This window comes from Arachis ipaensis, chromosome B8 (genome assembly GCF_059453495.1).
Source record: "Arachis ipaensis isolate K30076 ecotype BB chromosome B8, ASM5945349v1, whole genome shotgun sequence".
Taxonomy (NCBI): domain Eukaryota; kingdom Viridiplantae; phylum Streptophyta; class Magnoliopsida; order Fabales; family Fabaceae; genus Arachis; species Arachis ipaensis.
The window spans coordinates 89,580,660-89,606,737 of NC_142443.1; the positions used below are offsets into that span (position 1 = coordinate 89,580,660).

General features: G+C 37.1%; 1 non-coding gene across 1 annotated transcript; it reads left to right on the forward strand.

The window, feature by feature from the left end:
* The first annotated feature begins 9,950 nt into the window (after positions 1-9,950).
* Positions 9,951-10,058, forward strand: LOC148548777 (small nucleolar RNA R71). The gene has a single exon (XR_015897872.1). It is a non-coding gene; the product is annotated as a small nucleolar RNA R71 (small nucleolar RNA).
* Positions 10,059-26,078: the final 16,020 nt, after the last annotated feature.

Genomic DNA, 26,078 nt, shown 5'->3' on the forward strand with positions numbered 1-26,078 from the left:
CGCCGTTCCTCCCTCCAGATCTCCCTCTTCTCAGACCCCTTTCTCTCTGGTTCTATTCTCCATGAAAGCAACAGGCGTGGTTTTCCTTTTGCCTCTGCGTGTGGGTGTCTAGGGTAGAGGGGGCAGCAGCTGCTGCTGTTGAGTGTGGGTGGAGGGAACCGGGTCGGGTAACGGGTCACTGGGTTAGGGTTTCATTTTTGAAAATTAGGGTTAGGGTTACTTTTGTAATTTCAAATAAAAGTAAGAGTAATATAGTAATTGAAACCCAATTTAAATCCAACGCTAATTATATATAGAAAATACTATTTGCTCACCAATTTCACAAATTATTTTCAATAAAATATCCAAATCAAATAATTAGGAGTAATATAATTAAATCCTTTATTTTCCAAAGTAGCAGTATTAATATTGAAAATATTTTTAATTCAAATCATATAGAAATCCTTATTATTTCACAACTACCAACTTTATGCTCTGAATATAGAAAATAATCCAATAATTGTGAAATTGGATAATAACCATAACTTATCTCAAATCCCATAAATCAAAACTTGCCTTAATTATCTTTAATAAAATGATTTCTAAAATTAAGGTTATAAATAATTATATGATTTGAGACTTGATCATAAAAAGACTTGTCAAAGGTTCTGGGTCTTACATTCTACCCACCTTATAAAAATTTTCGCCCTCGAAAATTGATACAAAATGAAAGAAATTTCATAACAGTTCACCCTTGAACATATTTAAGGAAGAAGCAAAAATATCTCAAAATATAATCATATATACAGTTTCCAAATACTTTGATTGTCATAAGCATAAGGGTGTAAAGGTAGGAGTGTGATTGCAAAGCAAACGTTACAAGGTAGGCTCGATGCAAAAGATAACATGGGTTAATCATGTGATAGTAGGGCAAAGCATCAAAGGCTATAAAACAGGATGGAGTTAAAACGACGTGCTCAACCTCCGGACACTAATCTCATATCAACCTTAAAGTTTCAACTTTCCAGCTCCATCAAGCACTTTACAAACCCCAAATTTGACCACAAGCCTGACAACCACAACCCGTTCGCAAGGAACAAAACACCCACAACTCATAACGTTGCACCCCTACCGCTTCAACTTCCGTATACACATATCACGTCTTAAAGAACTAACACATCGCGCTACTACGTCTACAAGTCGCACGTGATATCAAAACAATTCTCGAGTCTACTCAGGAGGATACAAGATTTAAAAAAGAGAGTCAAACGTCAAGGATAGTACTCAAAGATTTGAGAGAATGTATCCAATCCTATATAACCAAGGATACTCAAGCAATGAAGTTTACTAGACACCATTCAATTGACAACCTCAAAGATAACCCTTGAATCAAAGAAATCCAATAGGTTCAACAAGGAGAAGGATCAGCGCATTAGTTTGAAACAAATTCAAGGTGAGTCGAAGAAGTATGAAGTTTATAGAGGAGAATCTCTCAAACCCAAGACAAAGCTCACAGAACTCAAGAGCATAATTGAAATACTTCCGAATACATTGTTCTTAAAAGAATCGAAAACTTGTAAAAATATCACTTTGCAGTCTAAAAGAGAAGTTAAACAACAAATGTCCTTCAAGAGAGTAACAAAAGCATAAATGTGGCTTTACTTCAATACAATTCCATGTTGAAGTAGATTTTGTAGAGTTCCAAAAACAAATGCACACAACTTTGGCTAAGAGCTAAAATATTTCCTCAAATATTTTAGAAAGATAATTAAATGCACAACTTAACCAAAAGCAGTTCATAAAAACTCGGAAATAATCAGATGCTTGTTCAAAATTCTCAAAATTTCATATTCAAACAAGCATGTATAACATTTATAGCAAGTACGAAAGGGGAAGTTAAACTCTTTTTAGAAAGGAAACTCCGAGATAAAAATTTGCTTACAATTTGGTAAGGAAATAAGTGGTGCGTTACAAACAAACCGATTTCCACTAAACAAGGAAACTTTCCAAAACCTCATTTAAAATAGCGCATGCCGATTTTTAAATTAACTTCATCAATATTGAACAATGGTTTCAATCTAAATCAAGAAACAGAAAATAAATTCCGTTTAAAACTTCTTACAAGAGAATTCAAAACTTCTTTAAAAAAAAGTCCAAAACAAGACTCCAAAAGTGTTCTTGAAATCCACTTCTCATAAGAACATTCAAGAAGTTTAAGATGTACTAAAAAGGAGTCAAGCCTTGCAAGAAAGGATCTTAAATTAAAATAGTCCAAACAAGATCCACTAGACATGAAACATCAAACAAGTCTTAAATTGATCCAAAAGAATACAAAAGTCATAGAAAAAGACAACTCAATCATTTGTAATTTCTCAATGATAAATTTTTGACTAAACTCTTGTAGAGATATTGAGGGAATAAACAATGTACTATCCTGAAACGAATCAAACTGACCCACATAAGAATGAGATTCACAAGAGGGGACAAACCAAGATCAATGGTAATGTTCACAAAATGTAAAAGATTAGTTAAAAACAGAATCACGTATAACATTCATAGAGGTGAAAAGCTTAGGAAGGAACCAGTCCGTTCATAAGAAGAAAGCTATGAATCCAACATTTTCAAAAGAACAACAATGGCATAAACTATGTAGTATGCTAAACCAAACTCAATTCAAAATAAGTTAAGTAAAGCTTATCAAACGAAACTCAACCGGAATAAAAGCGAAAAATCCTTTCTTTCCAGTATTTCAGAAAATATCCAAATACACAATCAAATAAAGATGTCCATTGGAACTATAGTAAAATTACTAGAAGGTCAAAATTTACTTTTAAAATAAGTACAATTGCGTAAACCAGTAAAAGTACAGGCAAAGTATTAGAAAGAAATAGTTGTTAAACTGTATAAATAATTTCAAAGTCTCATATATAGAAAAGCATATATCTAATCAACAGCAATTTATAAAATCTCAAAATTGGCTGTGATCACTGTCAAGTAAGAGAAAAAACTGAATCAACAATTTCTCGAAGAATGGACTCAGAATCCGGAGTTAAAAGTCACAGCACATTAAGACAGGTTCAAGGCTATATCAAAGAATACTTGAATCAAGAAGAACTCAAACAGAGGAAGATAGATGCAACAAAGATCTTAAACCAGCATATGCACTTAAGGTCAAACAAGAATACACATGGATAGAGGAATAGAGTGAAGACATCAAATTACTCTTCAAAAGGTCTAGCAAATAAGAACTTCAAGTTAGGACATGAAAGAACAGGTCGACTCAAATAGAAATTCAAGACACACAACTGAATAGCCTCGAGAAATAGTTTTTAACGTCCCCCGAAACCCGCAATTCGCTTTACTCAAAACTCGCATATCATCTATGATAACCCATTAGTACTTTCATTTACATAATTCACTAGTATTAAGCCGGCCAAACTTAATATCAGGAATTATGCAATGCAAGACTAACAGCATTAAATCAATAGATCGTCATGTGCATAAAGCTCTAATTCTCATCATTCGACAAGACCTAATACATGACAAACACTCAGAGTATGCAACTGAAGCATAGTCAGTCCATTCCTCAGGCTCTACAGGAAGAACTGCTCTGATACCATAATGTAACACCCTAACTACCAAAGCTCGCACTTCCGGCTGCGCGACTCTGATAGCTTGGACATTACGACGACACTTATACTATTTAATACTAAAATATGAGCCTGTTTGAAACTTTAAACCGCAATACCGCTCCCAAAGATACTTTCGTTCGATAACGTACATCCATAAATACCATTCAACTTACAACAACTCATAAAGAGTACATCCATATATATACATAAATATATATAAATAATATTACAAACATAATCCAATACAATTCCTATCCCTCTTACAGATTATATCAAGATAAAGGCGAGGGTACAATAAACCATAACTAAAATAATATAGAGCATCACAACAACAATTAAATAAGCTCTTCGTAACTTCTGCGCCCATATCCTGAAAGGGGAAAAATGTAGGGGGGTGAGAACATCATCCTCGAAAGGGTTCTCAGTAGGGGGTTTTTGGGAATTACTGTAATAGGATACATGAAGATAATCGCACCAGTGATTAATAACCGTCTTATGCCTCTTTTCAAAAACAACGGTTTACAATAAAAGAGGAATCGGAAATCTTTTCTGAAAGAGGAACAGTTCAATTCTCAAAAACTCAAAAGCCTTTCAAAACGGTTTATCTATGCTGAACCAAAGTAGCCTTTCATATTTTATTCCAAACCAGAAACACAAAACCGAAATCAACCATCAGTTCATCTTATTCCAACCACGGCCCTAGGCCCAAACAATCCAACCAGCAACCAATCACCACAATCCAACAGAGTCCCAGATGCAAACACAGATAGGAAGTTCAAGCACAAACAAACAGTTATTACAAGTAAAACAGTTAGCAATTAATCACATAGGCAAACCAAGTATAATATGCACACCCAACCAATGTCACACAAATGCATATGATGCATGCCTGTCCCTAGTGGCTGATGATATCATCTGTCGGTTATAGAGCCAACCCGACAAGTCCTGGTAGCTAACCATTGGACTGTCCCTCTGTCGTGCATCCCCAACTCGAGTTATACTCATCATAAACTTGATCATAATCATGATCCATATCCATCACCCTCACTGGTGAATATTTATCCATCACCATCACTGGTGAATATTTATGGGGGCGAGCTCATCCGGGACTTTCACAGTGCCCGGCCACACTTACGACATAGGGTCAACAGAGTATCAAGTCTCAACCTGGAGCACGTGGTGGCTAGCCACTGCTACTACCCAGGGAAACTCGTATCTCAGATAGTGGAAGTACAACATTCACATTTATCAATGATTCAGCATAAACATGCAATCAATCTCATCCATGGATCAACATCCATCTCAGCCATCCGGCTCACGGTCCATTCCAGAACCAGCCAATATTCATATCATACACAGCCATTCTGGCTCACGGTTCAATCCAGAACCAATCAATATTCATAATCATACATAGCCATTCCGGCTCATAATAAAACAGCACTTCCACCATTCAAAATCATCAGATTTATGAAATCGGCATTTAAGCCATAAATCATTTTCTCAATTCATTTCACTTTGAAATCGAGTTTCAACTCTTTTCAGCCTTGGCTTTAAAGATCTCATTTCTCAAATCATCTTAGGCTCATAAGCCACTTTTACTCAAGGTAAATTCCCCTTTGAAAACAATGCCACTCTCGGCATCCTCTTTCCAAACTTCCATAACCATGGCAAGTTAAAGATTTATTTTGAAACATTCAAAATCATCCATTCGACAATGGGATTTTATAACAAAGTTTCTCGGTAGAGTCCCAAGTCTTTAGGGGAAGGTCAACTTACATCAATTCTTTAAAATTCATTGAAACTCTTAAAATCATAGATTCTCGGTTCAAGTAAATAAAATTGAATTTATTATGAAACCGAACCATACAAAATCACAAATTCCAACCCGGTCCAAAAATCAACTCATTTGAAACAGAACCGGTTCATTTGAATCAAACCGCTTTCAGATTTCTTTTTGGAACCCATTATTCCAACTCTTCCAAAATGCCTCAAACTTGATTACTCAATCAAAAGTCTAGGTTCCTTTAAAAATCACTAAAAACTCCTTTTTGTATTGAAATCAATATTAGAGCATCATTATTTCCTTCAGTGATTCAAACGGTAAAAATGGTTCAGTTCTAAATACGCCGAACTCAACGTATAAGGTTCATCAAATAAATTAAGCTGGAAAGCGTAAATATCCTCTTAATAAATCAAATAATACAATTTCTTAAATCCAACCCTTTTAAATAACCTTTCAAACAAGACTAAGATTTTATAGAAATTTCGGCAGCACCTCCCCTAAAACTTGGACTTTTGCCACCCGGTTCGGGTCCCAACTAAACCGTTCCTCATTCCTTTTCAACAACACAAAATCAGAAATCAATTCAAATCAAACTAAATCCAATAATCGCCTCAGTGGCGTATCTCAAGGATACTATTTCAAAATCAACTCAACATCAATCGATTTAACTCATTTCCAAAGCTTTAAAGAATCGATTCAGCAATAAATCATTTGTCCGAAACCAAGTCAATTAAAGTAAACCAGGCTGAATTCAAAAGTGTTCTATCTTTCACATCTTCCAAATAATTGACTCAATTCAAACCAATCCTCAACGGATTAAACTCATCTCAAATCTTTAAAGAATCAACTTCAGACATTACATTTCACAAAGCCGCACAACAATTCAGCCAAACCAACATCCATAGTCATTCGAGTCAATCAAATAATACATAAGGCAGATACAATCACCAAAAACACAACATCTCGCACCAGTATCCATATGTAATAATTCCAATACACAAAACATAGTTTTTGGAAAGCGCCCCTACCTCAAAACGCAATTCTATAATCCAAATGTCTCATAGAGTCCTTTCCGCCTCAACCCGAACTGACGGCAACCAAAACCTCAGCTCCAAGCCACTTTCGCAACAGTCTCAACAACTCGAATCGCAACATACAACAACCGAAACTCAATCCTATAGCAATTAACGCCACAAACCTCAGCGTATGATAACAGAACGGTAACTAAAAGGCTTTCAAATCTAAACGCTTACCGAACCGAAGAAGAAACGGCTGAACCGAAGCAGCGGCGGTCTCCGAGCCGGTTTGGCGGCAGCCCGGCAGCCACCTCAAGCGACAGCGATGACCTGAACCATATGCAGTGACAGTGAGGTTTCCAGAAACTCAACGGAAAGGAGAACCAACTTAAGACCCTTACCGATAGACTTTTTCGGCGACGGCAAGGGCAGCCAGAAGCTCCGACGGTGCTCCGGAAGGTCACAGAACCACTCCCGGCGGTCCAAAACCCCTTTCTGACAACGGCAGCTCCGGCAGAGGCAGCTCCGGCAGAGGCAGCGCCGGCGACACAAACGGTGGCTGGACACAGTGGTTGGACTCCCTGCCCAGCCTCCATCCCTCCTCACTCATCGAGCGCGCTCTCCGTCCTCCGTGGTGCTCAATCGGCGGCAGTGGACTACGAGGAGGTCAACGGCGGCGAGGCAAGGTTCGGTGATGACACAGCTGACGGTGGCGGGAGGCACGAACGTCGGCGGCTTCTTCAGTGGCACCAGGGAGCGACGGCGTTGCACGAAGCTTCTCCAGCGACGACAACGGCGCGGTGGCGGTGCGACAGAGGCTCCTTCCTCCTCTGCCCCTCGCACGACTCTTCCTTCTACCCTGAACGGCGCCGATGGCGCCCTCCTTTCCCGGCGACAAGGGCAACGGCGACAAGCTCTCGCTCCCCTCTCACTCGCGAGTCACCCCTCTTCTTCGGCGCTGGTGGCATCAGCGGGATGGATCCGATGGCAGGACATGGTAGCGTGGCAGCAAGGCGTGGTGGCGACGCCGTTCCTCCCTCCAGATCTCCCTCTTCTCAGACCCCTTTCTCTCTGGTTCTATTCTCCATGAAAGCAACAGGCGTGGTTTTCCTTTTGCCTCTGCGTGTGGGTGTCTAGGGTAGAGGGGGCAGCAGCTGCTGCTGTTGAGTGTGGGTGGAGGGAACCGGGTCGGGTAACGGGTCACTGGGTTAGGGTTTCATTTTTGAAAATTAGGGTTAGGGTTACTTTTGTAATTTCAAATAAAAGTAAGAGTAATATAGTAATTGAAACCCAATTTAAATCCAACGCTAATTATATATAGAAAATACTATTTGCTCACCAATTTCACAAATTATTTTCAATAAAATATCCAAATCAAATAATTAGGAGTAATATAATTAAATCCTTTATTTTCCAAAGTAGCAGTATTAATATTGAAAATATTTTTAATTCAAATCATATAGAAATCCTTATTATTTCACAACTACCAACTTTATGCTCTGAATATAGAAAATAATCCAATAATTGTGAAATTGGATAATAACCATAACTTATCTCAAATCCCATAAATCAAAACTTGCCTTAATTATCTTTAATAAAATGATTTCTAAAATTAAGGTTATAAATAATTATATGATTTGAGACTTGATCATAAAAAGACTTGTCAAAGGTTCTGGGTCTTACATTACTCTCAATGGCAGCGGCAGCAAACCCTGATGGCAACGGGAATAGGGAGCGACAATGATGAAGGCTCGACGAAGATAGCGAGGCACGATGGTACAGGTCAGCATCTTCTCTTCGCGTCTCACCCTCAGCAAACGGCAACGGCGATACACGAACAATGGCAACGAGGCGTGGCTCGATGGCAGCTCCTTCCTCTCCTCCATGGGTCACGTTCGCCTCTCCCTTTCTTCTCTGCGACAGCAGCTTGGCAGCAGCACCAAGCTCCATAGCGTTGTTCCTCCCCCTCTCTTCTTCTCCCTCGTCCTCTGTCTCCCTTCCTGTTCTCCGTTTTCCCCCATCTTCCCTCTTTCCCCTTCCTTTCTTTTCCCTTTCTGTTTTTCCCCTCGAGCTCCCCTGTTTCCTTTCTTTCCGATTCTGTTTGTGCGTGTGTTTTGTGAATTTAGGGTAAAATTATTTTTTTAATTAGGAATTTAGGGTTAAGGTATAATGTATATGAGTAATATAACAACCTTTACAAAATATTTGAGATAGAATAACAATTTAAGATTCAAATATAATACCATAAAAATTACTTCATAAAAATTACTTTCAAAACACATAAGATTTTATTTATCAACATATCAATGAGCTCAAATAGTTATTTTTAATTTAAATTATAAAATAAGCATACTAATCACATTCTCTAAAATACGGTTAAACTCGAAATATCAATTACCTATATTAAATTATAATCAAAACTTTAATTTCAATTTATATAAAATAACAAGTTATAATCACAATTTTGCATAAATACTAATTGACTTAAAATTAAAGTATTTATCAAAATCAATTTAATCATTTCTAATAAATTAATCTTTAAGGGCTCAAATTAATAGAGTAAACCATATTTATTAATAATAGAAATTTCTTAAATTTAATTATATAAAATAACCAATTATAAAAATTACACAAAAATATTAATTAACTTAACTCCAAATATTAATAAAACTAATTTAATTACTCTTAATTAATTAATTTATAAAATAAGATATCAAATTAATAAAATAAATCGTAACTTTTTCAGGATAAAAGTTACTTAAATTAAATTATAAAATTCTTTCTTATTTTTCAATTACTAAAATTATACAAAATATTCTATTATAATAAGATTACTTAAAAATATTAATTGATTTCAAAATAAAACTATCTCCGAATCTATTTAATTATTTCTAACAAAATAATTTTTAAAATTATAAAGTTTAAGCTTAATAAGATAAAATCAGAATTTATTTATATTTAGATTTTCAAAAATGCGGGATTCTGCTCAGAATTCTCTGTCTGTTGCTGAGTGGATGATGGAAAAGGCTTGCTATTGTTAAACCTGTTTCTTCCACCATTATTAAAGCCTTGTTGAGGCTTTTGTTGATCCTTCCATGAGAAATTTGGATGATTCCTCCATGAGGGATTATAGGTGTTTCCATAGGGTTCACCCATGTAATTCACCTCTGCTATTGCAGGGTTCTCAGGATCATAAGCTTCTTCTTCAGAAGATGCCTCTTTAGTACTGTTGGATGATTCCTTCAATCCATTCAGACTCTGAGAGATCATATTGACTTGCTGAGTCAATATTTTATTATGAGCCAATATGACATTCAGAGTATCAATTTCAAGAACTCCCTTCCTCATAGGCATCCTATTACTCACAGGATTCCTTTCAGAAGTGTACATGAACTGGTTATTTGCAACCATGTCAATGAGTTCTTGAGCTTCTACAGGCGTTTTCTTTAGGTGAATGGATCCACCTGCAGAATGGTCCAGTGACATCTTTGATAGCTCAGACAGACCATCATAGAATATATCCAGGATGGTCCATTCTGAAAGCATGTCAGAAGGATTCTTTTTGGTCAGTTCCTTGTATCTCTCCCAAGCTTCATAGAGGGATTCATCTTCTTTCTGTTTGAAGGTTTGAACATCCACTCTAAGCTTACTAAGATTTTGAGGAGGAAAGAACTTGGCTAAGAAAGCCGTGACCAGCTTATCCCAAGAGTTCAGACTATCCTTTGGTTGAGAGTCCAACCATATTCTAGCTCTATCTCTTACAGCAAATGGGAAAAGCATAAGCCTGTAGTCCTCGGGATCAACCCCATTGGTCTTAACAGTATCACAGATCTGCAAGAATTCAGTTAAGAACTGAAAAGGATCTTCAGATAGAAGTCCATGAAACTTGCAGTTCTGTTGCATCAGAGAAACTAATTGAGGTTTAAGCTCAAAGTTGTTTGCTCCAATGGCAGAAATTGAGATGCTTTTTCCATGTAAATTGGAATTTGGTGCAGTAAAGTCACCAAGCATCTTCCTTGCATTGTTATTATTTTCGGCCATGTCTCCTTCTTTTTTCGAAAATTTCTGTCAGATTTTCTCCAAAGAGTTGTGCTTTAGCTTCCCTTAGCTTCCTCTTCAGAGTCCTTTCAGGTTAAGGATCAGCCTCAACAAGAATATTTTTATCCTTGTTCCTGCTCATATGAAAAAGAAGAAAACAGAAAAGAAAGTATGGAATCATCTATGTCACAGTATAGAGATTCCTTTATGTGAGTAGAAGAAAATATGAATAGAAGATGGAGAATCCAAACACAAGGGTGAGGAGTAGGTTCGAATTCTTAGATGAAGAGGAGTGTTAGTAAATATATAAATAATTAGAAGTAGGTGAGAGAGAAGAATTTTCGAAAACTAAATAAATTAAAATAAAAATATTTTTGTTTTTAATTTGAAATTAAAATAAAATTCGAAAATTAGAAAAGAAATAAAATTAAAATTAAAAATTAAAATAATTAGTTAATTAAAAAGGAATTTTGAAAAAGAGGAAGGTGATTTTCAAAAATTAGAAAGAATTAGTTAGGTAGTTTTGAAAAAGATATGATTGAAACAAAAAGATAGGATTAGTTGGAAAGGATTTGAAATTTAATTTTGAAAAGATAAGAAGTTAGAAAAGATTTTGAAATTAATTTTGAAAAAGATATGATTGAAACTTAATTTGAAAAATATTTGAAAAAGAAATTTGAAAAGATTTGATTTTGAAAATTAAAGTTGATTACTTGACTAACAAGAAACTAAAAAGATATGATTCTAGAGTTTAAAAATTGAACCTTTCTTACTAGGCAAGTAACAAACTTAAAAAAAATTTGAATCAATCACATTAATTATTAGCATTAATTTCGAAAATATGAATTAGAAATAAGAAAAAAATTTTGAAAATCAATCATAAAGTTTTCGAAAATATGAAAGAAAAAATGAAAAAGATTTAATTTTTGAAAAAGATTTGAAAAAGATAGAATTTTTAAATTGAAAATTTGATTTGACTCATAAGAAATTACTAAATTTTAAAAAGTTTTGAAAAAGTCAACTCAAATTTTTGAAAATTTATGAGTGAAAAAGGGAAAGATATTTTTTGATTTTTGAATTTTTAATGATGAAAGAGAAAAACATCAAAAAGACTCAATGCATGAAAATTTTGGATCAAAACACATGATGCATGCAAGAACACTATGAATGTCAAGATGAACACCAAGAACACTTTGAATGTCAAGATGAACACGAAGAACTTATTTTTGAAAATTTTGAAGAAGAGAAAAACATGCAAGACACCAAACTTAAATATTTTTAATTTTTAGACACTAACAAATTAAAAATGCATATGAAAAACAAGAAAAGACACAAAACAAGAAATTTTAAAGATCAAACAAGAAGACTTACCAAGAACAACTTGAAGATCATGAAGAATGCAATGCATGAATTTTCGAAAATAATTAAAAAGATGCAATTGACACCAAACTTAAAACTTGACTCTAAACTCAAACAAGAAACACAAAAAATATTTTTGATTTTATGATTTTATAAAATTTTTTGATTTCTCGAAAATTAATTGGGAAAAACGAAAAAGAAGAAATTAAATTTTTTTTTGAAAATAAGAAATAAAAGCTTAAAATTAAAATAAAATTACCTAATCTAAGCAACAAGATGAACCGTCAGTTGTCCAAACTCGAACAATCCACAGCAATGGCGCCAAAAACTTGGTGCACAAAATTGTGATCTTCAACAATGGCGCCAATGGCTTGGTGCTCTCAAACGTGAATCACACTTAGTCACAATTCCGCACAACTAACCAGCAAGTGCACTGGGTCGTCCAAGTAATAAACCTTACGTGAGTAAGGGTCGATCCCACGGATATTGTCGGCTTGAAGCAAGCTATAGTCACCTTGTAAATCTCAGTCAGGCGGATTCAAATGGTTATGGTAAATTGATAATAAAAACATAAATAAAATATGAACTGGGATAGAGATACTTATGTAATTCATTAATGAGAATTTCAGATAAGCGTATAGAGATGCTTTCCTGCTGTCTTCATCCAATCATTCCTACTCCCTTCCATGGCAAGCTTTATGTAGGGCATCACCGTTGTCAATGGCTACATCCCATCCTCTCTGTGAAAATGGTCCAATGCGCTGTCACTGCATGGCTAATCATCTGTCGGTTCTCGATCATACTGGAATAGGATTTACTATCCTTTTGCGTCTGTCACAATGCCCAGCACTCACGAGTTTGAAGCTCGTCACAGCCATCCCTTCCCAGATACTACTCGGAATACCACAGACAAGGTTTAGACTTTCCAGATCTCGAGAATGGCCGTCCATGGGTTCTAACTTATACCACGAAGATTTTAATACCTCGGACTCGGTCCTCTATATTAGTTATCTAAGAGATACTCATTCTAGCTTGTTTGCATGTAGAACGGAAGTGTTTGTCAGGCACGCGTTCATAGGTGAGAATGATGATGAGCGTCACATAATCATCACATTCATCATGTTCTTGGGTGCGAATGGATATCTTAGAGAAGGAATAAGCTTGAATTGAATAGAAAAACAGTAGTACTTTGTATTAATTCATGAGGAACAGCAGAGCTCCAAACCTTAATCTATGGAGTGTAGAAACTCTACCGTTGAAAATACATAAGTGATAAGGTCCAGGCATGGCCGAATGGCCAGCCCCCAAAACGTGGTCAAAGGATCAAAAGATAATCCAAATATATCCGAAGATGATGTAAATACAATAGTAAAAAGTCCTATTTATGCTAAACTAGTTACTAGGGTTTACAGAAATGAGTAAATGATGCAGAAATCCACTTCTAGGGCCCACTTGATGTGTGCTTGGGCTGAGCATTGAGCTTTACATGTGTAGAGGCTTCTCTTGGAGTTGAACGCCAGTTTGTAACCTGTTTCTGGCGTTTAACTCCACTTTGCAACCTGATTCTGGCGTTTAACTCCAGAAGGCAGCATGGAACTGGCGTTCAACGCCCGTGTGTTTCATCTAAATTCGGGCAAAGTATGAATAATTATATATTTCTGGAAAGCCCCGGATGTCTACTTTTCATCGTAATTGAGATTGCACCATTTGGAGTTCTGTAGCTCCAGAAAATCCACTTTGAGTGCAGGGAGGTCATAATTCAGCAGCATCTGAGTCATTTTTCAACCTCTGAATCAGATTTTTGCTCAGGTCCCTCAATTTCAGCCAAAAAATACCTGAAATCATAGAAAAACACACAAACTCATAGTAAAGTCCAGAAATGTGAATTTTAATTAAAAATTAATAAAAATATACCAAAAACTAACTAAATCATACTAAAAACAATGTAAAAACAATGCCAAAAAGCGTATAAATTATCCGCTCATCAGCATCCATGAACATAAAAGAGAACAAAATAAAGGAAATGACAAGTAAAACTAGAAGAGTAGAGATATAATAACAAGAAATTAAAAGGAGGAACTAAATTAAAACAGGAATTAAAAGTTGGATTTAAGAAAATTAAACCTAAACTACCCTAATTTCTAGAGAGAAGAGAGAGCTTCTCTCTCTAGAATTATACCCTAAAACATGATGAAAACTAAACTATGACTACTTGGTTCATTCCCTCTTCAATCCTTGGGTTCAATAGCATCAGAAATGAGTTGGATTGGGCCCAAAATGCTTCAGAAATCGCTAGGGGCGATTTCACTAAAGTGGACCCACGAGCAGCATCGACGCGCATGCGTACATGGCGCGTACGCACCCCTATACGTGAAGCCCCATATGTTAGATTTCCAACGCAACTAGAACTGCCTCATTTGGACCTCTGTAGCTCAAGTTATGGTCGATTGAGTGCCAGGAGGTCAGGCTTGACAGCTTTACGGTTCCTTCATTTCTTCATGAGTTCTCCCACTTTGCATGCTTTTCTCCTCATTTCTTCCATCCAATACTCGCCTTATGAACTGAAATCACTCAACAAACATATCAAGGCATCGAATGGAATTAAGGTGAATTAAAATCACCAATTTTAGGGCCTAAAAAGCATGTTTTCACATTTAAGCACAAATCAAGGGAGAATTGCAAAACCATGCTATTTCATTGAATAAATGTGAGAAAAGTTGATAAAATCCCCTAAAATAAGCACAAGATAAACCATAAAATTGGAGTTTATTACACATCCACCTCAAACCCGAGTGATGGGAGCTCTGAAGGAGAGGATAGTGACGGTTCCGGTCCCGACGGCCCTTTGCGCATTGTTCGTAGCGCGGAGGACCGTGCTAATTTTTAAGTGTGGGGAGGTCATTCGACCAATCTCCATGGGTAACAATCTCTTCCTTTCAATACCCATGGATTTATCTTTTGCTTAGTAGTTAGTACATTGCATGTGTAGTTAGTTTTGCTTGTAAATACTCCTGGCATGATAGTTAGTTTCTATAGAGTTACTTGGTCAAAACAATAACTTCTTTTCAAAGAAACTGTGTTTTGGGGTACCCTACCAAATTTTTGAAAATTTTTGTAGTAAACTTGCTTTAAGAATGTATTTTGGAACATAGTGATTGAGCTAAGAACACAAGCATGAAAGTTTTGAGCCTATTGCATGGTTACATCTTCTAACCATTATTTCCATTCTTGTGTGCATATCTCTCTCTATGATTGTGATCCTTGCTTTGTCTGATTCTATATGTCCATTACTTTGTGTATGAATACATTTACATGATTGAGGCCATCATTTCAATAGTCACTTTTCCCCAAATGGACTTAACCCTTTTATCTACCATTGCTAACCAATCTTGAGCCCATAATAAACCCTTCTTTGTTCTTAAATAGAGCATATCAACAATCCTAAGCAAAAAACCATGAATGTCCCTAAATTTGGACCCTTGATTAGCTTAGGTAAGTTAGGATGTGTATCATTCAATTAGGGTATGCTTTAGAAATTTGGGTAGATATCTAGGTGTGTAATTGTAGTGTAATTGAAAATTCTAAAATTTGGGAACATATTCATGCATTGAATGATTGGACTATATGCATTGAAACTTTTGTTCACAAGGTCCCAAGAAAAGGGGATAATAATAAATATATATATATATATATATATATATATATATATAAGCAATAAAGGGGACAAAGAAATCCCAAGACAAAGTAATGAAGAAAACAATGCATATGGGTGTGAATTAAAAAGAATGCATGAGTATGCAAAAAGTGAAACTCAAGGGTAGCTAGTTAATGTATTATAGTTGTATAGGTTGTTCTATGTGTCTAGTGGGATCCTAGGTTAATCAAGGACTCAAATTTTAAGCTCACTTGGCCATATACATGCTTACCTTTACCCTAGCCCCGTTACAACCCATGAATAAGACCTCATGATACTTGTAAGCATGTATTAAGTGATTGTTGATTGTTAGATGAAAGAAAAACCTTGGAAGGCATGATTAGGAGAAGATTGAGCAACGAACCCTATACACGTGAGCGAATAGAGCAGATACACTTCCGGTGAGGGTTCGATGCTCAATTCTTTGTTCCCGGCTTTCACAAGCGTTTATTTAGCAAGTCATATGCACCCCTTAGTGATGTTCAATTTGGTAGGATTCATGAATTAAATACTATTTTCATCCTATATGCTCACATGTATTCTTGGAGGATAGATTTACTCTTGACCAAGTAGGTAGATGATTTTACATTAGTTGCATGCATCCACCTAGGTAGTTTGCATTTCATAAACCCTTTCTCACCATAATCTTTGGTCTTTTTATTTTAAGCATGAGGACATGCTTGGTTTAAGTATGGGGAGATTCGATAAACCCAATTTTGTTGTTTATATTGTGTAGAATTTGGGGGGTTTTGTCAATATTTCTCACACGTATTCACAAGAAATGCACGGTTTTGTGTTCACTTCCTAATATTGCCCCATGATGAAAAACATGCTTATTTTGCCTCAAAATTGCCATATTTTAATCCTCTTCTATTGTCATTCGATGCCATGATATATTTGTCGAGTGATTTCAGGAATTATAGGGTGGAAATGGCCTAGAAGAGAGAAAGAAAGCATGTACAAAAGGGAGGAACATGAAGACTTGAAATTTTGGAAAAAGAAGCATTGGCGCGCCCGCACACTTCATGCGCACGCATGGATGAGGTTGGCTGGAAGCGGCGCGCAAGAATGGACACACCCGCGTGGATTAGAAGATTCCTATCGACGCGGACGCGCACGCACGCATGGCGCGCTCGCGTGGGAAGCTGCACGTGACCTCATTAAAGGAAATCGTGCCTGGCGATTTCTGAAGCTCAACAGGCCCAATTTCAAGCTGTTTCTATATGGAAAAGACCCAAGGATGCTAGGGGAAAGGGGGGATCAACTATTTTTACACTAGGACACAATTTTTAGCTAGTTGTTTGGTTCTTTGTTCTTCTAGAGAGAGAAACCCTTGTTCCTCTCTAGATCTAGTTTTAATTTGATCTTCCTTTGTTGAATTGTGAATTGGATCTTGTTAATTACTAGATTTAATTGTTCAATTTGAATTTCCTAGTATAATTTTGCTTATACCTTATGATAGTTTTATGAATTCTTGTCAATTGTCATTTTATACCCATTTCATGAATGTTGTGAATATTGACTTGATGATGTTATATTGATTATTTCTATGTTTAATTGTGTTGTTTGGATGATTGTATGTTGATAAATGTTAGTGGGTACTTGTTGATTTCAATTTAATTGCTATTTTGAACATGTCTTTTGTTAATGCTTACCATGTGTTTGATGAAATGTTTACTTTGATTATGGAGTAGTTCTCTTTACTCTTGGCCTAGGCCAAGGGAATTGGGTAAACTTGAGTCATTGGGTCTAATGGATTTGATGATTTAGGAGCCTTTAGTGGTTAATTTGATAACCATTGACGCTAACCTTCTACTAAGTCAATTAGTAGTAAGGTTAGAACTTATGGATCGATGTTGACCAAACCATTTGACGTACTTCAAGTATAGAAGTAGACTTAATGAGTTTGGTTCCTCATAATTGTCAAGATATGGTTATTAGACAAGGATATTGACCCTAATTCCCATGCCTAGCCAAGAGTTGCTTTTATGATTCATACTTGAAAACCAAAATTCCCAATCACTTGCCTTAGTTATAGTTACTTGTTTAGCTTAGAATAGAATCATATTGAATGTTACTTTGTTAGTTTGAAATCACTCATATCTTGCTTAGTTGATTGAATTAGTTTCTTGCAATCTAAGATTACTTGCTTGTTAAGATTCCCATTTATTTTTATGCTCATAACTCACAACCCCGGATTTCTAACTAATGTTAAAGCACATGTTTGCCCATTCTTTGTGAGACGACCCGAGGTTTGAATACTTCGGTTATTTCTATTGGGGTTGAACTTGTGACAACCAAATCCCTCTTCTAAATTTGATGACTGAGGATTGTTGTTGGTAGAGCTATACTTGCAACGTAGTTTTATTGAGGAAAATCTTTACCAATACACCCTTGGGTCTCCATCAGTGTCCCTTGGGACACCAAACTTAATCCTTTGGCATCTTAATAAATTGGTTCCATCATTGTGTATTTAATGTGTTCATAAGGATGGAATAACTCCAATCTTTTCATTTTCTTTTGATCCCAACTCCTCTGAACACATTAAACCTCGTTAATGTTCTTGCCCAAAACATTAAGTGCTTTTAAATTGGGTAACTTGGGCTTGCTGGGTGATCCTTGGTGGTGGCCACACCAAACTTAATCTTTGGGCTTACTCCTCGAAATCAAGCTATTAATTGTTTGTAAGCCTAGATTAAGTGGGTGAGTGGCCAAACCAAACTTAGCATTTTAGCTAGTTCTCATCCCATTTACTCATCATTAGTAATGCACGCATCAAGTTGCAATCCCATAATAGAAAGAACTAACAAAGTGTAAGAGTAATCTACTACCAAAGCTAGTATCCAACTTCCTAGCTTACTATTGCAATCTAATTCTAATTGGTAATGTAACACAAATGTGAGACTAAAACGTAAACTATCTAAAGCAATAGATTTTAAACTACTTCTAAGAAAAACAATAAATCAAAAAGGATAAAGTGTTGGGGTGCCTCCCAACTAGCGCTTCTTTATTGTCACTAGCTTGACACTCCTCCGTCTTTAGCTAAGCTTGTAGCTCACTCTCTGCTCCTCTAAGGAGCCTCCCAAGTAGTGTTTGAGTCTATGGCCATTGACAGTAAAAGTTCTCTGAGTCTTGTCCTCCATGAGCTCTACATGACCATAGGGAAACACCTTGATTATGGTGAAAGGTCCTGACCATCGAGACTTAAGTTTCCCAGGGAAGAACTTCATTCTTGAATTATAGAGTAGCACCTTCTGTCCTTCGGTGAACTCCCTTCTTGTTATCTTTTTATCATGCCACCTTTTTGTGTTCTCTTTGTAGATTTTTGCATTCTCATATGCTTGATTTATAAATTCTTCCAGCTGATTGAGTTGCATTAATCTTCTTTCTCCAGCAGCTTGCTCATCATAGTTTAGCATTTTTAGAGCCCAAAATGCTCTATGCTCAAGTTCAACTGGTAAGTGACAAGCCTTGCCATAAACAAGTTGGTATAGAGACATCCCAATGGGTGTCTTGTAGGCTGTCCTGTAGGCCCATAGTGCATCATCCAGCTTCTTAGACCAATCTTTTCTTGAGCTTCCAACAGTTTTTTCAAGGATTCGTTTTAGCTCTCTGTTGGAAATTTCAGCTTGCTCGTTGGTCTGTGGGTGGTATGAAGTTGCCACTTTGTGCTTGACTCCATATCTGAGAAGAAGTATGATAAACCTCGATTTCGTGATTTATCTTGTGCTTATTTTAGGGGATTTTATCACCTTTTTCCACCTTTATTCAATGAAATAGCATGGTTTTGTAATTCTCCCTTGAATTGTGCTTAAATGTGAAAACATGCTTTTTAGGCCCTAAAATTGGTGATTTTAATTCATTATAATTCCATTCGATGCCTTGATGTGTGTGTTGAGTAATTTTAGGTTATAAGGCAAGTATTGGATGGAAGAAGTGAGTAGAAAAGCATACAAAGGGGAGAATTCAAGAAGAAACAAAGATTGGGAGTGCATCAAAGGACGCGCACGCGCACAAGGCGCGCACGCGCACATGGCGCGCATGCGCCAATACTTATACATGGCCCACTTGAAGGCAAAACACTGGGGGCGATTTCTGAGCTGCTGATGCCAGGGCATCTTGGCCAGTTTCACTGACCTTTTCTTTACTGTTTTTAGGTTAGTTTCATGCATTTCTTTAGGAAATAAGCTAGTTTTGGGTAGATACTCACTTATGCCTTGATTCAAGCATACATTGTGCAATTTACATAATTTCATGGGGATTTTGCATAAGTTTGGTGACAAATATTATGTTGCATTACTCATGACTTGGACTAGAGCTTTGATGCACTTTATTGCTTGATTTCAGGACCAAAAAGGAAGCAAGAAAAGGGGAGGTAACTTGCAAGGTTAATAAGAAAAGTGATTGCCAATAACACTCTCAAAAAGCCATCAATGCCCATGTTAGAGAGTCACGTTAACTAAGTTAACGTGAACTCTAACGTGGAGAAGAGAAGTTGAGTCAACGTTAGTGACACTTAACATTGTCACTAACATTGGCAATTACTCATAAGTGGCCACGTTAGAAGCCACGTTAACCTAGTTAGGTTAACGTGGCCTCTAACGTTAAGGGGGGAAGAGAAGCCAACGTTAGTGACACTCAACATTGTCACTAACGTTGGCCTATGGTGCAAAGTACCACGTTAACTCCCACGTTAACTTGGTTAACGTGGGAACTAACGTAACGGATGAAGAGTTGTCGACAACGTTAGTGACACTCAACATTGTCACTAGCAACCACACAACCCCCAAGAGTCACGTTAACTTCCACGTTAACTTGGTTAACGTGGAAGCTAACGATGAGAAATGAAGGATGAGCCAACGTTAGTGACACTCAACATTGTCACTAACGTTGGGATGGCTAAAGATGGCCACGTTAACCTAGTTAACGTGGACTCTAACGTGAGACCTAGGGGCACATTGGAACGTTAGTGACAATGTTGAATGTCACTAACGTTCTCGAAGGATGGCAAGGGCCACGTTAAAAGCCACGTTAACCTAGTTAACGTGGGCTTTAACGTGAAGCAAGAAGGGGCACACTGGAACGTTAGTGACAATGTTGAGTGTCACTAACGTTCTCGAAGGTTAACAAGGCAACGTTAAAAGCCACGTTAACCTTGTTAATGTGGGTTTTAACGTGAGGCAAAGGGGTGCATTGGAACGTTAGTGACAATGTTAAGTGTCACTAACGTTCTCGAACTTATATTCTCACTAAATATTAACACCCCTAACGTCCTGAACTAAAGTCTCCGCCCACTTCGCAATTTCTCTCTGCAAGTAAAGCCAAGCCCAAATAAAGAAAGGAACTGCTTCAAACTCAAGATCCAAAGGCCCAAGACTTGAAGAATCACACTAGAAGCTGAGAAGAGTAGTATATATAGGAGTAGCTTTGAATTGAGAAGAAGTTCTAGGGGCTGGAAAAGGAGAATTACTCTCTGTATTTTACTTTCTTTGCAATTTCTAGTTTTATGATGTATTCTCCATCTTTGTTTTCATTTTCAAGAGCTATGAACAACTAAACCCCTTTCATTGGGTTAGGGAGCTCTGTTGTAATTTGATGGATCAATACTAATTTTCATTATTCTTCTTCTATCTTTCCTCTTGATTTTACTTGAAAGCTTTCGATCTTCATCCAATTGAGTAGTTATCTTGGAAGAGAAGCTATTCAAACTTGGATCTCTTTTGAACCTTGAAAGAGGAATGAAGAGATCAAGCTAGAAATACTTTCTCATGCTGGACCAAATTGGGTTTGGATGGGTATGTGACTATAACCCTCTCAATACTTGATTTGGGAAATGCATGTGGTATAATCAGTGACCATACTTCATCTCTTCTCATGAGCAATTGACCAAGGAATTGGCTATTGATCAAGATTTGAGAGATTGAATTGCAAGAAATTGAAATTCAATCACTTAAGATTGCCAAGGAGATCAATGAGTGCATTGATTGAGGAAGAGATGAAAATGAACTTGATCCGGAGAATTGCAACATCTCCTAAGCCCAATGAACTCCCCATCTCTGATCTTACCCATTCTCTTTAATTTCTACCATTTACTTTCATGAGCGAATCCCCCATTCCCATTTACAATTCTGCAATTTATTTTCAGTCACTTACTTCCAGTCCTTTAATTCTAGCATTTACTTTTCTGTTATTTACATTCCCGCCATTTTATTTTCTGCAACTCTCAACCCAAATTCTGGATTCGCTCAACTAGAACATTCTTCTAATTAAAGTTGCTTGATCAATCAATCCCTGTGGGATTCGACCTCACTCTATTGTGAGTTTTTACTTGACGACAAATTCGGTACACTTGCCGAAGGGAGATTTGTTGAGAGACAAGTTTTCCGCGCATCAGCTGCCCAGGCCCAAGTCCAACTTGTTTCTGAGTGTATTTCATGCAGAATTGAAGTCCAAGCAAAGGGGGAGCAAATAGTTTAGCCAACATGAGCCTTTAGTTAGTTTTCTAGAGAGAGAAGCTCCCTCTTCTCTCTAGAATTAGGTTAGGATTAGGGTAGATTATCCTAAATTCAAGTTCAATTACTTGATCTCATCTTGTCTCCTTTATAATTTCTCATTTCTACATCTTGATTCTCTTATTTGTGATGTTAATTTCTCATTTTGCTCTCTTTTGTGATGATGAACTCATATTGGATTTGATTTGTTTTTAATACAATTTATTGATGAATTGAGTTGTGATCTTACTTTTCTTGCACTTAATAGTTGTTAGATTTATTCATTCTTGCAATTTATGATGCTTACTTTTATTGCACTCTATGTGTTTGATGAAATGCTCTCTTTAATTTTTGAGTAGTTTTGTCAACTCTTGGCCTAAGCCAAGGGAATTGGGTAACCTTGAGTCATTGGGTATGATAGATTTGGTGATTTGAGAACCCATGGTGATCAATTTGACACCCATTGACGCTAACCCACTACTAAGTTAATTGGTAGGTAGGTTAGGACTTAAGGGTGAATGTGATCAAATCTATTTGACGTACTTCAAGCTTAGGAGTAAACGTTACGTACTTAAAGCTTTTGGGAAGTAGACTTAATAGGTTGGCCTCTCATAATTATCAATATTCGGTTTGTTGACAAGGATGGCGATCTCAATTACCCAAGTCTTAACCAAGAGTTCTTTATCTTACTTCCTTTATTCACTTGCTAATTTTATGCTCTTGTCATCTCATGAACCAAACCCCCTCCCCCCTTTTTACCCCTTCATAGCGAATAACTAAGCATTACATTGTATTTCTAGGGAGACGACCCGGAGTCCAAATACTTCGGTTAATTTTCATTGGGTTTGTACATGTGACAAAACCAAAATTATTTTTTTTTAATTTGATGTGAGAGTTGTTTGTTGGTTTGGAGCTATACTTGCAACATAAATATTTTGTGAAATTCCTTACCGACAATAAGTCTTGTGTCAAATTAATGGCACCGTTGCCGGGAAATTGCAATGGTGCTATGTTATTGGCTATTGTATATATTGTGAATAACTTGAGTTTTGGTTTGTCTGCTAGTTTTTACAAGTTAGAATTTTATCTTCTTTGTTTCTTATTGATTTTTTTTATTCTCTCTTTTACTATGAATTCTCATCCTTTTGGCTATGAGTGTAGTTCAAACTATGTTGTAGGAAATGAAAGCTCCAATGAGAATATGCATCAAGGGTTTGGAATTCAAGGATGGGAGGAACCTCAAGCTTATGAACAACCTTCATGGCAACAACCTCCTACGAACTCCTATGGGTATAATCCTGATCCTAATGTGTATCAATCCAATGTGTGTGATGACCTTCATTGTGGTTGTCAACCACAATCATCATATGCATGTGATCCCATTCCTCAATATAGCCACACACCATACTCACAAGCCTTGCATCACCATTCAACTCCATATGACCATAATTCACACAGACCATATCAACCACCATTTGAATCACATCTAGAACAACCACCATCCCCATACCAATACTCCCAAGAACCACAAATTCCGCATACACCACCTCAAGAATTCCCCCAATATGAACTACTTTCCAACATTGACAATCTTCCCTCAACCAATGAACCCTATCTTTCACCACCACCTCTCGATGAAGCCTTCATATTAGAACTAAGAGATCTTGAATCTCGCATCTTAAGGCGACAAGAGGAGGATGAAACTAAGTTTAAGGAGCTAAAAGCAAGAATAGCTAGCATGGTAGAAGCCGTAAATCACCTAACATCTCACCTAGGTTCATGTACCCTAAGTACTCCCCTTGTTGAATGTGGAGAAACTATCAAGGAACCTAGCGAGGGAATGAACTTGAAGCTCCAAGGTGGGGAAGAAGAGTTAAAACAAGAAGTGCGACAAGAGGAGAAGATAGAGATTAGCGAACAAAAGAAAGTGGTGGATGGATGTTTGGGATATGTTGAGCTCATAAAGGATGTTAAAAAGGAAAGTGAAGTTGCGAAAGTAGACGGAGAGTTGAAGGAAAATGATTAGGAAGTGGATTCCATCACTAGTGATTTTTTGCCCACATTGCTCAACTCCCTTGACGATATTGTTGAGCCCTCTCCCAGTGGATTAGAAAGCAAGGTTGAGAAGGATGCACAGCCTTCAAAACCCATTGTAAGTGAAGAACTGGAAGAAGTGTTCCAAGCAACAAGCCCTCCTATCTATGATGATGTCGAGTCAACATATAATCCTTTCGAGTTTGAAGAGTCTTTCCCCAAAATGCTTGCACTTGATGAGGAGATAGACTCCACTAGACCTCCTATATATGACGAGAGTAATGGGGAGGAGATAGAAGAAATTGGTGAAAAAGAATGTGAACTTGAGGAAGCTTGGCATGAGGAGAAACTTGAAGAACCTTGCCAAATGGTGGAACTTCCCAGAAGAGGATGGACGGGAGTAGAGCATGCTTTATCAAGACCCTTGGGAACTCCTTCACCTAGTTCGCCACTGGTATGTAAAATTGTGATCATTAACAATGGAGCCAAAGACTTGGAGCTCTTAAACGTGAATCACACATTGTCACAATTCCGCACAACTAACCAGCAAGTGCACTGGGTCGTCCAAGTAATTCCTTACGTGAGTAAGGGTCGATCCCACGGAGACTATCGGCTTGAAGCAAGCTATGGTCACCTTGTAAATCTCAGTCAGGCGAATTCAGATGGTGATGGAGAATTGATAATTAAAAGATAAATAAAACATAAAATAAAGATAGAGATACTTATGTAAATCTTTGGTTGGAATTTCAGATAAGCGTATGAAGATGCATTGTACCTGCTGAACCTCTGCTTTCCTATTGCCTTCTTCCAATCATTCATACTCCTTTCCATGGCAAGCTTTATGTTGGGCATCACCGTTGTCAATGGCTACTTCCCGTCCTCTCAGTGAAAATGTTCCAAATGCGATGTCACCGCACGGCGAATCATCTGTCGGTTTTCGATCATGTCGGAATAGGATCCATTGATCCTTTTACGTCTGTCACACACCCCACAATCGCGAATTTGAAGCTCGTCACAGTCATCCCTTCCCAAATCCTACTCAGAATACCACAGACAAGGTTTAGACGTTTCGGATCTCAGGAATGGCCGCCAATAATTCTAGCCTATACCACGAAGGTTCCAATCTTAGATTAAAAAACCCAAGAGATACGCATTCAAGCCATTGCTAGTAGAACAGAGGTGGTTGTCAGGCACATGTTCATAGGTGAGAATGATGATGAGTGTCATGGATCATCACATTCATCAAGTTGAAGAACGAATGAATATCTTAGAGAAGAAGTAGGCGTGAATTGAATAGAAAAACAATAGCACTTTGTATTAATTCATGAAGAACAGCAGAGCTCCACACCTTAATCTATAGTGTGTAGAAACTCCACCGTTGAAAATACAAAAGTGATAATGGTGTAAGCATGGCCGAATGGCCAGCCTCTAAGGTCTAGGGACTAAACGTCCAAAGATTCCCCCAAATACAATAGTATAAGGTCATATTTATAGAGAACTAGTAGCTTAGGGTTTACAGAAATCAGTAATTAATGCAGAAATCTTCTTCTGAGCCCACTTCGTGTGTGCTTGGGCTGAGCATTGAAGCTTCCACGTGTAGAGACTTTTCTTGGAGATAAACGCCAGCTTTTGTGCCAGTTTGGGCGTTTAACTCCAGCTTTTGTGCCAGTTTTGGAGTTAAACGCCATAATTCTTGAGCTGACTTGGAACGCTTGTTTGGGCCATCAAATCTCAGGCAAAGTATAGACTACTATATATTTCTGGAAAGCCCAGGATGTCTACTTTCCAACGCAATTGAGAGCGCACCAATTGGGCTTCTATAGCTCCAGAAAATCCACTTTGAGTGCAGGAAGGTCAGAATCCAACAGCATCTGCAGTCCTTTTTCAGCCTCTGAATCAGATTTTTGCTCAGGCCCCTCAATTTCAGCCAGAAAATACCTGAAATCACAGAAAAACACACAAACTCATAGTAAAGTCCAGAAGAGTGATTTTTAAATAAAAACTAATAAAAATATAATAAAAACTAATTAAAATATACTAAAAACATACTAA